Raw genomic sequence first — 12,191 nt, 5'->3', positions numbered from 1 at the left:
TTGGGTGTTATGGGAATCCCTTGACAGTTCGCTTTGAATAAAACTCCTCCAGCAAGGCCCAACCTTGGTTTTACATTTGCCTAACAAACTGTACCTTTCCCTTGGGAGTAATTAACCCGAGGGTCATCTTATTTTAACCCCCCAGGGCAGTGCTTCTCTAAGTGTTGGTCCGAACTAGAGCATCGTGTGGGACCGTCCCTTGGCAACTTGGGTTATGTTGGTACCTGTACGCTTAGCTTATCTGGTGTTGCCCTGAGAATGAGATATGTGCAGCTCCTATCGGGATGATGGCGCATCGGGCGGTCTTGCTGGTCTTGTTTTACCATTGTCGAAATGTCTTGTAACCGGGATTCTAAGACTGATCGGGTCTTCCCAGGAGAAGGATTATCCTTTGTTGACCGTGAGAGCATGTGACGGGCTAAGTTGGGACACCCCTACAGGGTTTGAACTTTCGAAAGCCATTACCGCGGTTATGTGGTAGATGGGAATTTGTTAATATTCAGTTGTAGAGAACTTGAAACTTAACTTAATTAAAATGCATCAACCGCGCGTGTAGCTGTGATGGTCTCTTCTCGGCGGAGTCTGGGAAGTGAACACGGTTCTTGTGTTATGCTTGAATGTAAGTAGTTTCAGGATCACTTCTTGATCATTTCTAGCTTCATGACCGTGTGTTGCTTCTCTTCTCGCTCTCTTTTGTGTAAGTTAGCCACCATATATGCTAGTGCTTGCTGCAACTCCACCTCACTACCGTTTCCTACCCATAAGCTTAAATAGTCTTTATCTCGCGGGTGTGAGATTGTTGAGTCCTTGTGGCTCACAGATACTTCCAAACAGTTGCAGGTGCCGATGGTACCAGTGCAGATGACGCAACCCAGCTCAAGTGGGAGCTCGATGAAGATCTTGATCATTGTTTTGTTTCGTTTCCTATTGATCAGTAGTGGAGCACATTTGGGACGATCGGGGATCTAGCATTTGGGTTGTCTTCTTTTATTTTGGTTCCGTAGTTGGACCTTTGATTGTATTCTGGATGATGTATGTTTAACTTGTATTTGTGTGAAGTGGCGATTGTAAGCCAACTCTTTATCCCTTTCTTATTCAGTACATGGGATTCTGTGAAGATTACCCCTCTTGCAATAAACCTACCATCCGGCTATGCCTCTAAGTCGTGCCCTGACACGTGGGGATATAGCCGCATTGTGGGTGTGACACTTTCAATCTGAATAAACCTCGAACCTTGCGCGGAAGTATTTTTAGCATTCATTTTTATCATTAGAAGAACATCTCCCCGTGGATAATCTCATCGAAACGTCAACACTTTCCACTGTCGCCACCTTAGGTTTAGCATTTTACTGCCTTTTCAAAACCGTGGTAGATCCAAAATTATTGCTCCATCTTGTAAAATCTGTTTGTCCAATACTTAGCCAAATCTGAAGTACCATAACTGCTATGGTGGCTTATACCGTGAACCATGATCCATCTTAAGGCACTAAATCTTGTTAAACTGCCACGCTTTTAGAACTTTGCCTGACCCAGTAATGTAACTCCGGTTTAACCATGCTTGCTCCTAATCTTAATTCGGCAACATATATCTTGACTGTTAAACCCTGTCTGGCTTAATAACAAAATCCTTACTCCGGTAGGTACTATTAGTCCCCTTTTAAGCAGCCAATACTTCAATGTTCATAGCCCGGCTAAATCTGTCAATTGTTCATAGCACCTTACCTTTGAATCAATGATCCATTCTAATTGCATGACCTTAAACTGGTAATGTTTTCTTCATTTAGCACCTTGTTATCGAAGATGGTCAAGACCATCACTGCCTGCAACTAGGTTGTTTCCCGGGTCATGGAAGAAGACTTGAACACGTATGTTCAGACTAGCGTTTTAGCCAAGAAAGAAACTATCCATCGGAGTGTTCTGGGAATGAAACTCGCCCTAAGCCCAAACATAGTGAAGTGGTGGTTTTTATGGATCATATGGTCCGGAGCTTTACTCCTCCCAGCTCAAGATTCTTCCGTGATGTGCTGCATTTCTTCAAACTCCATCCACAAGATATCAGACCAAACTCCGTTTCAAATATCTGCAATTTCCAAGTATTCAGCGAGGTGTACCTTCAACAGGAGCCCACTGTCGGTGTCAAAACCAGCAGATCTCGGGTAGGGGGTCCCGAACTGTGCATCTAGGATCGATGGTAACAGGAGGCGGGGGACACAATGTTTACCAAGGTTCGGGCCCTCTCTATGGAGGTAATACCCTACTTCCTGCTTGATTGAACTTGATGAATATGAGTATTACTAGAGTTGATCTACCACGAGATCGTAATGGCTAAACCCTAAAAGTCTAGCCTGACTAAATTATGAGGATCTATCTACGGACCTAGCCCTCCGGATTATATAGACACAGGAGGGATCTAGGGTTACACAAGGTCGATTATAGCGAAAGGAATCTTCATTGTTGATCACCAAGCTTTCCTTCCACGCCAAGGACAGTCCCATCCGGACACGAGTAGAGTCTTCGGTCTTTGTATCTTCACGGCCCATCAGTCCGGCCCATCTCCAATAGGCCGGACACCCAAGGACCCCTTAATCTAGGACTCCCTCAGTAGCCCCTGGACTACGCTTCAATGATGATGTGTCTAGCGCGTAGATTGTCTTCAGCATTGCAAGGCGGGTTCCCCAAGATAGTCTTCGAATAAAACGAATGTGTCCGGATCTGCAACACAGGTACCACACACGACTGCAGAGAATATAATATTTCACGAGTTCCATCTACTGTCAACTTTTTGCAAGATGACATCACGTCTGTCCGGTCATTATATCGAACCGTTTTTGTCTGCCGTTCCATTTTTCGAGATGTGGTTTCCATTGGCACGTCTTGTCAAAGCAGAGATCGTGTCCCCTTATTGCGGGATTCACATCAATACGGGCGTGGGTAATCCAACCATTCCATTTACACAGCCCTTGGGAATAGGCGAATTTTAGGGCGAGTGGGGAGGCGTTCGATATTCACTGCCTTTATAAGGGGATAAGGATCCCTCTTCTTCTCCCACGCCTTCTCACTTCCTCTGCCCTTCCAGCCTTGACCTCTAGTGCCCAAGTTCTCATCTTTTCCCCACTCGAGCAAGCACTCAACCATGTCCAAATCCGGAGGTCAAGGCAAGTGGATGGCCTCCTCCACCAAGGACAAGGATATTACTGAGCTTCGGGCGGCCGGGTATCTGGTGAAGGAAATCGCCCACTGTCTTCCAGCCAAGGGGCAAGTCGTCCCCACACCGAAGCCCAACGAGAGGGTGGTATTCATCCCTCATTTCATCCGCGGGCTAGGGTTTCCACTCCATCCTTTCGCCCGCGGGATAATGTTCTATTATGGGCTAGACTTCCATGATCTAGCCCCGAACTCTTTCCTCAACATCTCGGCGTTCCTCGTCGTGTGTGAGGCCTTCCTCCACATCCAACCCCACTTCGAGCTGTGGCTCAAGGTCTTCAACATGAAGCCGGAGGTGGTGGATGGCCTGCACGCGGAGTGCGGAGGCGCCATGGTGAGCAAGTTGACCAATGTATCCTGGCCAAAAGGTACTTTCGTGGAAACCGTCAAGGAATGGCAGAAACTATGGTTCTACATCACAGAACCGCGCGGCGCCACCTGGGCCACGGCTGCCGAATTCAACTCCGGCGCTCCAATGCGACTCACCTCCTGGGTTGAGAAGAGCCCGATTTGGTCTTCGTCACACGAGATGATAGCGCTGCAGACGCGCGTTCAAAGCATGGTGGATAAAGATATCAAGCTCGTCGATGTAATCCAGGTGATGCTAGTTCACCGGATTCTCCCGTGCCAAAGCAAAAGTCGCCCTTTATGGGAGTTCAATCCGAAGAAGCACCAAACCCTGAAGAGGCTCTTCGAAACCACTCACGAAGATGCCTGGAAGTTGCTCTTCAAGGGCACCGAGACACCGCCAGCGACAGACTCGGACCACGGGCAAGACATTAACCACCCCGCCAATGAGGTAAGTTTTTTTAACGCATCCTCTACTTGCTTGTTTCAAGGATGATATCTGAACTTTTAATATCATTGCTTCTTCAGGAATGGATGGAGAGGGCGAAGCGGATTCGGTGTCCGGCTCTGCTACCTGAGGAACCAGTCATCCCGCGTCTAGCGAAGATGCTCGTACCGGCACCCTATACGACGCCGGAGAAGAAGGCCAAGGGGAAGGACAAGGGGGTCTAGAGTGTCCCCCGCTGCAAGGGCGCTTCGGACGTGACGTCCGAAGACAAGACCCGCTCATCCGCTGCCGAAGACTACGATGATGATGAGGAGGAGGAGAGAGACTCTCCCCCTGATGGGGGGAGGAAGAAGAGGGCGGCCTCCACAAATCTGGAGGCGGAGGCGCCCAAGAAGGGGAAATGCCCTCTCGCGGACAGCTCCGCATGGGACGTCGACAGCAGTCCGGAGCGACGCCCCCGGAACAAGCCCCTGGCCGCATCGTGAGTACTAAGAACCCACACACGTCCATTTGTCCGGCTTCTCCTCCTTATGGTTTTTATATGGTTTAATCATGTTATTGCAGTCCAGCCCAAGATGGCTTCCAGCGATCCTCATCAAGAGGCTCGTTGGATTCAAAGGCAATGGCTAGACACCGCCAGCCGCTTACTCTCCCAAGTCTAAGGGAGACGACAAGGTGCTGTCCCAAAGGACCATCCCAGGCCAGGGAGAGGTTCAGGAGGCCGTCAAGGTGGCGCCGGAGATCATTCCTTGGGAATATGAGGAGGAATGAGGCCTCATGGACATCATTCCTGATTCAGCCTATTATGAATAAACATGTTTGCAATGACAACTAGAGATCATAGTTTCTTGTGCCATGCTTGATTATCTAGGAGCTTATAATGGTTTACCTTGCATGCCAACATGCTATTAAAATGGTTGTGATGTGGTATGATAGGGTGGTATCCTCCTCTGAATGATTTAAGTGACTTGACTTGGCACATGTTCACGCATGTAGTTGAAACAAAATCAACATAGCCTTCACGATATTTATGTTCATGGTGGATTATATCCTACTCATGCTTGCATTCGGTGTTGATTAATTTTAATGCATGTTCATGACTGTTGTCGCTCTCTAGCTGGTCGCTTCCCAGCCTTTTGCTAGCCTTCACCTGTACTAAGCGGGGATACTGCTTGTGCATCCAATCCCATAAACCCCAAAGTTATTCCATATGAGTCCACCATACCTACCTATATATGGTATCTACCTGCCGTTCCAAGTAAATTTGTATGTGCCAAACTCTAAACCTTCAAATAAATATCCTGTTTTGTATGCTCGAATAGCTCATGTATCAACTAGGGCTATCCATATCTGCCATGTTAGGCGGGTTATTCTCAAGAGGAGTGGACTCCGCTCCTCACTCACGAGAAAGTGGCTGGTCACCGGGATGCCTAGTCCCATGCTTTATGCAAATCAAATCAAAATAATTGCAAACAAAACTCCCCCCTGGGACTCTTGTTAGTTGGAGGCACTCATTGTTTCGAGCAAGCCATGGATTGATGCTTGTTGGTGGAGGGGGAGTATAAAATTTACCATTCTGTTTGGGAACCGCCTATAATATGTGTAGCATGGAAGATATCGCCATCTCTTGGTTGTTATGTTGACAATGAAAGTATACCGCTCAAAATATTATTCACCTCTATTTCAAAACCGAGCTCTGGCACCTCTACAAATCCCTGCTTCCATCTGCGAAGGGCCTATCTATTTACTTTCATGTTGAGTCATCATCCTCTTGTTAAAAAGCACCAGTTGGAGACCACCACAGTCATTTGCATTCATTACTGTTAGTTTACATTGAGTATGACTTGACTGGATCTCTTTTACCATGAATTACAATGTCTAGTCAGTCGTTGATCTTTAAAGGTGCACTGCATTTTTGTTTTGCGGTCTTAGAAAGGGCTAGCGAGATACCATCTTGTTATATCATATTATGATTGTTTTGAGAAAGTGTTGTCATTCGAGATTTATTATTATTGCTCGCTAGTTGATTATGCCATTGATATGAGTAAACATGAGACCTATGCGTCATTGTTAATATGGTTAGTTCATAATCTTTGCTGAAAACTTGAATGATGGCTTTACATATTTACAACAAAAAGAGCAAACAGAGTTTGTAAAACTTTTTCTTTATCACTTTCAGTTTATCAACTGAATTTCTCGAGGACAAGCAAAGGTTTAAGCTTGGGGGAGTTGATACGTCTCTGTCGTATCTACTTTCCCAAACACTTTTGCCCTCGTTTTGGAACTTGCATGATTTGAATGGAACTAACCCGGACTGACGATGTTTTCAGCAGAATTACCATGGTGTTATTTATGTGCAGAAACAAAAGTTCTCGGAATGACCTGAAACTTCATGGAACGTCTATTTGGAAATAATAAAAAATCCTTTCAAAAGATGAATACCAGGGGGCCCACACCCTAGCCACGAGGGTGGGGGGCGCGCCCCCTACCTCGTGGCCCCCCTGGAGGTCCTCCAACCTCAACTCCAACTCTATGTATTTGCATTCGCAGAGAAAAAAAATCAGAGAGAAGGATTCGTCACGTTTTACGATACGGAGCCGCTGCCAAGCCATAAAACCTCTCGGGAGGGCTGATCGGGAGTCCGTTCGGGGCTCCGGAGAGGGGAATCCGTCGCCATTGTCATCATCAACCATCCTCCATCACCAATTTCATGATGCTGACCGCCGTCCGTGAGTAATTCCATCGTAAGCTTGCTGGACGGTGATGGGTTGGATGAGATTTATCATGTAATCGAGTTAGTTTTGTTAGGGTTTGATCCCTAGTATCCACTATGTTCTAAGACTAATGTTGCGATGACTTTGCTATGCTTAATGCTTGTCACTAGGGCCCGAGTGCCATGATTTCAGATCTGAACCTATTATGTTTTCATCAATTTATGAGAGTTCTTGATCCTATATTGCAAGTCTATAGTCACCTATTATGTGTTATGATCCGTTAACCCCGAAGTGACAATAATCGGGATACTTACCGGTGATGACCGTAGTTTGAGGAGTTCAAGTATTCACTATGTGTTAATGCTTTGGTTCAGTACTCTATTAAAAGGAGGCCTTAATATCCCTTGGGGCATCAAATGACCTCCAAATGGAACGGAATTTGACAGGCGGCTTACCGGTGATGAACCAAGGCCACTCAACAAATCTCGACCCATTCCGAGAACGTTTTTCCCCCGCTCATGAAACAAGATTAGAGGGGTGTACGGGTGCATGTGGGAGTGTCGGATTGCGAAACAAACAACGAGGAATATGACCGGATGGATGAGACGAACATGAATGCAAATGAGATGCAGATGATGACATGAGATGAAATGCATGACATAAAAAAAATGCAAAACAAAGACAAAAACCCAACCACGAAGGGATTATCATATCACAATAGCCAGAAACGCGTTTGAAATTTATGAAACTTGACATGCTAGCATGGAACGGCATCAACATGCCGTGGTAAAAATATTATCCCATTTGGGGCAAGTTGGGGTATATGATTCTCACAACAAGCCTCATGGTAACGGTAGGGAACATTTCACCTTTCTGGACAAAACTATGTCCATTACCTCTTCTTAATTTCAATATTTTTTCTAGTATCAACATTGAACAACATGAGTGTTGTGCTAATTTTAGGAATTTTTCTGGGTTCATTTGGACATTTTTATACATTAACTGAGTTTCCTACGCATTTATGTGCGTAATTCAAATTTAAACTACAGGCACATGCTCGAGTGCATGTAAATTTGTTGAAAAATCAAATATGTGTCCTTGGTTGCATGCTTAGGTCCCATGCAAGAAATGGGAATGAATGTCAAACACCTTGCCACCATCGCCCGGCCGCAAACATTCAGATACATGGTTTTTAAATTTTAGTAAATCCAAAACTTATCTGAAGTTCATGAAACTTGACATGCTATCATGGAGTGGCATCAACATGTTGTGGTAAATTTTTTGTCCCATTTGGGGCAGGTTTGGGTATAAGCTTCTCGCAAACTAGAGCTTCTCGCAACAAGCCTGATGGTTTCAGTAGGGAACGTGCCACCTTTGGGGACGAAACGATATCCATTGCCTCTTCTTGCTTTCAAATTTTTTTTCTAGTGTCAACATAGAATGACAGGAGTGTTGTGTCAATTTTTGGGATTTTCGGGGTTCGCTTGAACATTTTTATACATTAACTTGGTTTTATATGCATTTTATGTGCATAACTCAAATTTGAACTACAGGCACATGCTCCAGTGCAGAAAAATGGGTTGACATATCAAATGTGTGTCCTTGGGTGCATGCTTAGGTCCCATGCAAAAAATGGGAATGAATTTCAAACACAAGAGCATTGTTGATTGCTGAGAAAACATTGCGATACTTTGTTTTTAAATTCTAGTAAATCCAAACCTCGTCTAAAATTCATGAAACTTGGCATGCTAACATGGAATGGCACCCGGCATGTTGTGTTATTTTTCGTGTCTATTTTGAGAGAAGGCACACTCGAATAACAGCCAACAAAGGCATTTTGAAACAAATAGCTGCCACTCTGACATCTCAAACGTTTGTATAATTTAAATCATGTGCGTTTTGTTAACTATTCACATGATGCCACGTGTCTATCTTTCAAGTTTGATGCCACGTGTCTATCTTTCAATGTCTAGAGGATGTGTCGTGCGGACAGCTGCTTGACTGAACAGGAGGCTTGCAAGCGCAATCCGATACGCAGATTGGCTGAGAGGCGTGCAAGCTGTCCTCCAATGCACAGGCTCACCAGGAAGCGTACGAGTTGTACGCTGCGCAGGCTCACTGGGAAGCAAGCCCTTTGACATTCATGGCCGCCCTCCTTGCTCACATCCTCTCCATTAATGGTGCCTGAGCCGCCGTTTAATATAGGAGGCCTTACTGTTTGCCTCCCATTCCCCTCCCTCCTATAGACCTCCACCAACGCCATGGCGCAGAAGGATCATCTGCCACTAGTCTTCAAGTTTGGTGAAGTCGACTCCGAGCAGGAGGAGATAGAATATAAGGAGGAATGCGGCCTCATGGACATCGACTCCCACAATCTCTGTAGCATTGACGGGCTGGTTGCAGAGCACTATTGCAGAGCTGGAACATGTGGGCATCGACGAGATCTTCGTGGACCCGCGCAAGCTCGTGTACATGCCAGCGCCAGCGCCCATCCCCGTGCCCATGCGCGCCCCTGCACCCACCGCGGTGCTAGTCCCCGTGCATTTCCCTGCACCCGCCGCGCCTGTGCCCATGCGCGTGCCCTCCTCAGTGGCATGGGATGCCGCCGTCGACCGCTACCTCACAGCGCCTCCAGTTGCCGTCCTCCCGCGCCCCGCCCGTCGATCGTTCGACGACATGATGCTTGATTTCCAAGTGAAGAATATTCTGTGCTCCCTTGCAGACTTCAACTACGGCATCCTGGAGGACAACAACGCCGGCGCGGCACGCTGCCTCTGCCGTAGACGCCGGAAATAGGTTTTTTGGGTTTAATACCGTCTCTCCATCGTATGAATATAAATTCATAGTGTGACTGAACGAAATATATGGTTTGAATGAACTTGTGTTTTTCTCTCTTAATGTACATACTTATCAAACAATTTTGTTTAAAAAATGTCAATGGTTTTTAAATATAAAACACTCCTCTCAAATGTTTTAGTTAGAACGGCCGTATGCAAACCGACGGCTTCCCAGGAAGCCAAGGGAAAATGTGCCAAGCTGGATTTTTGCAGCTCTTGATCACAAACGTTTAAGATAGAACACCCGTATGCAAAGTGAGAGCTATGGTCTTCCCCAGCGCAGGATTTGTGCATCTCTTCAACGCAAACTGTCGTGGAATTGGCACGGCAGATGTCCTAATGAAAGGACTTAAACATGGAGCCATCGCAACTAGGAACCTTAAAGGGGTTAAACGGGACAAAGGACACGAGGATTTTATACTGGTTCAGCCCCTTGCGGTGAAGGTAAAGGCCTAGTCCAGTTGAGGTGATATTGCTAGGTTTTTGATGACCAGGGAGCGAATACGCTTAACCTGGCTCTCGATCTATTGTTTCTTGTCCTAAGACACCACTGGGTCGTCCCCTTATATACACGGGTTGACTCCCTGCGGCCTACAGAGTCCCGGCCTGCTCATACAACGTGTCCGGCTCGGTGACGTATCTTACATGCCTTTCATTACAAGTCTATTCATACATGGCGGTTTATACGTATGGGCTTAAACCGCCTCTGGGCTTTGGCCTATCATAAGCCTAATTGTGAACCGCCACCTTGTATAGTTCTGGGCTTCATACCGGTGAACCGCCATTGTGGTTGACCCGGCCCCTCCTGGGTGGGTTATATCTGGTAGTCATATCCCCAACATTAGGCCCCAGGTTGATTTGAACTTCGTTCATGTCAATCTTCAACACTTAGAAAAAAAATCCATCTACCACTGCTGTGAAAGCCTTGTAACCCACCATTACGTCATCTCCAGGAATTTGGGAAACCCGCCACAACGTCACCTTAATGGATCTTTATCTTAAATGCCTTCCAAAAATCGAGGCGTCCAATTAGCTGGATAATCATCATTTTGGTCTCCTCGTCTTTCGCACCTGCCTATCGCCCCTTTCCTTATAAATAGTATCCGAAAGCCATCTAAGATTTTCCTCCTTCTTCCTTCTCTCGCAATCCCTCTGCCGCTCAAGCTCCACCGCCACTGTAGAGCACTTTGTCTTCCTCAACCTCGGCCGCTGCATCAACCTGAGTTGATCCAGATAACGGCGGCGACCCTCCACAGCAGATCTACAGCTGTAAGTTTCTGCTTTTTCGTACCTTAGATCCACACTAGGGTTTGCAAGCTTCTTCATGTTCTTTGTAGTTCGTCGGAGTTCATCGTAGTTCAACCTCCATGCTACACCATGAGCCTCTTTGATATGAGAACAACGTTAAACTGTTGTGGTAGATGTTTTATTTCTTCTTTCAGTATCAGTAGATCCCCTTTCTTGGAAGAAAATTCTTGTGCAAGCTCATGAACTCATTTGTACTGACTTTTAGGTCTAGATTTATTGTTCTTTTCTCAGCAGCCGTTGATCCAAAGTAATATCTGCAGTCTGTGAAACTTGTTTACCTTAGTACTTAGCCAATCTTTTGTTGCTGGCAACCTTTGAATATCCTTAGTCATGGCGGCTTACCATGCCGACTTATTTTTCCTTCATATACCATTAGCCCTTATTTAAGCCCCCATTACACATATGTATTGCAATCATTAACCTGTAATTCCTCCAATTGACATGAACCGGAAAATTACTTCCTTTTTAGCTTGTCTCTTCGCCATGCCGCCAAAGACGATGACAGTTTGCAACTGGGTCCCTTCCACAGTCACTGAGGACACTCTGAAGGATTCTGTCACCGTTGAGTATTTACTAGAGAAGAGCGCCATGTCCTACCGTGCCCCTGACCCGGCTGAATAAAAGCCTCAGCCAAAATATGGTGAAATCATCGTCTTTACTGATCATATGAACCGGGGTTTTTCACCGCCCGGCTCAAAATTCTTCAGAGAGGTACTGCATTTTTTCAAGCTTCATCCGCAAGATATTGGACACAATTCCAAATCAAACATCCGTAGTTTCCAAGTTCTCTGCGAGGTTTATCACCAAGAAGAACCTACTGTTGAACTCTTCAGAGAGTATTTCTATTTGAACCACCAGAATGAATACAACAATGGCCCTAGCTTGGAACTTGGTGGGATTTCAATTCAGCGCAGACGGGATGTTGTCTTTCCTTTAGTAGTCTTGCCAAGCCATCCCAAGGACTGGAACAAAACTTGGTTCTATTGCAAAGATACTTCGCCAGCTAATGAAAAACCAATATCGGGTTATCGTGCTGAGCATCTTGATGCTAAGTATTCACTCCCTGATAAGCTTTCTGCCACTGCACGTGAGAAACTCATCCCAACCATCAAAAGGGTTCAAGCCTTGCTAGGAAATGGCTTAACTAGAGTTGACTTGATCCGCTGTTGGATCGCATGGCGGATCATCCCTCTGAGCCACCGATCTGACTTGATGTACAACTCTACCGGGGGAGCAGATGATCCGTTACGCCATAGCTCCCTACGTATGACTGAAGAAGCCATTGTTGAAATATCAACCACCCTCGTCAATAGAAAATATGAAGACTGCAGC

This window comes from Triticum urartu, chromosome 3 (genome assembly GCF_003073215.2).
Source record: "Triticum urartu cultivar G1812 chromosome 3, Tu2.1, whole genome shotgun sequence".
Taxonomy (NCBI): domain Eukaryota; kingdom Viridiplantae; phylum Streptophyta; class Magnoliopsida; order Poales; family Poaceae; genus Triticum; species Triticum urartu.
The sequence above is the reverse complement of the archived record's forward strand: the minus strand, read 5'-3'. Positions refer to the sequence as shown.